The 1,380-nt window shown below is 44.6% G+C and overlaps 1 non-coding gene across 1 annotated transcript; it reads left to right on the forward strand.

Annotated features, from left to right (window-relative positions):
* The first annotated feature begins 641 nt into the window (after positions 1 to 641).
* LOC145397913 (5S ribosomal RNA) lies at positions 642 to 760 on the forward strand. Its single transcript, XR_013897049.1, has one exon. It is a non-coding gene; the product is annotated as a 5S ribosomal RNA (ribosomal RNA).
* Positions 761 to 1,380: the final 620 nt, after the last annotated feature.

Here is a 1,380-nt window from a genome sequence, read left to right on the forward strand (position 1 = left end):
CACGTATTGTCTCACGGTGATAGACCATTTTTCTAGGTACCTACGTATCTACCCCTTTCGTACAAAATCCACCAAAGCCGTAGCTGAAGAATTTAAGAAGAACATCTGTAGGTATGGCAAGCCACAGGTAGTCATCATGGACAACGGAGGAGAGTTCACCAGGGCAGAGTTTAGAGATTTTTGTAGGACAGCTGGGATTAAGCAAGGATTCTGTCTACCCTACAATCCCACAGGACATTCAGTTATTGAGAGAGCACATAGGACCTTTAAGCAGGTGAATTAGTTTGGATCTATGATGAAGAGTGCTTGCCTGGTACGGCATCAAAGCTAAATAGAAAATGGCAGGGTCCTTACAAGATTGTCAAAGTTATCGATCAGGGTAGAGCCTATGAGTTAAAAAATGTGTTTGATGGCACCATCTTGAGTAGGGCAGCTGAATAGGTCAAAAGATATATTGAGAGAGATGCCTTATTGAATACGGTGGATCACAAGTTTTTGAACAGTGAGGAAGAGGAAGAGATACTGCCTAGTGTGAGATCCCAGAGACCGCCTGAGAGGTTGGAGTACACATAGATGATGGGTGTATGGTGTATGTATTGTATATACTCATTTATTTTTTTTTTCCCCTCTGAGCACGTCTTGCCAACAGCCATACCACGTTGAGTACACCGTTTCCCGTCTGATCAGCGAAGTTAAGCAATGTTGGGTCTGGTTAGTACTTGGATGGGTGACTGCCTGGGAACACCAGATGCTGTTGGCATCCTTATGTGTCAAGTGGGGTTGGTGGAGGATTAGTGCCCCTCCCTGTAAAACAATTAACTCTAAGCCCTTGGCCACCCCGTTTGGGGTACATGGCGTCTGGCACTGAATGAATGAATGAACGTCTTGTCCTAGCCTTAACTGGCTGGGAACATGGAGTCAGGTATGCCCTTCCAGGTCTCTCCGCACTGTACCTGTGTACAGTATCTTTTCTACCAGTACCTATGAGTTGTAATTTTGGGTTGATTAATAGGGTTGAGTAGTTGTAATTTTGGGTTGATTAATAGGGTTAAGTAGTTGTTTAGGGTATGGCCAGCTTTTGGAGAGACGAGACGTGGAAGCTGCGTGTTTGTCAAATCGAGCGCACCACGGTGTATAGACCGTTGTTCTTGCCTTGCCTTGATTCTTTTTTTTCTTTAGGTTAGATTGTTAGGCTTAGGTAGGGAAAATGAGATCTCACAGTTAGGACTTTTTTTTTTCCCCAGAGTTTGGGAATTGTACATGTGAGGGGCAGTTCTACCTGAAGGTCTCCCCCTGGAGGTTTCCTACTTGCTTTGAGAACCATGAGCGCTGAGTGTATGTAATACCCAAACTGCAGTATATGATTGCTGAGAGAGAGAG

Source organism: Coenobita brevimanus, chromosome 43, assembly GCF_032717465.1.
Source record: "Coenobita brevimanus isolate Jiangsu-jjx chromosome 43, ASM3271746v2, whole genome shotgun sequence".
NCBI classification, from domain to species: Eukaryota; Metazoa; Arthropoda; class Malacostraca; order Decapoda; family Coenobitidae; genus Coenobita; species Coenobita brevimanus.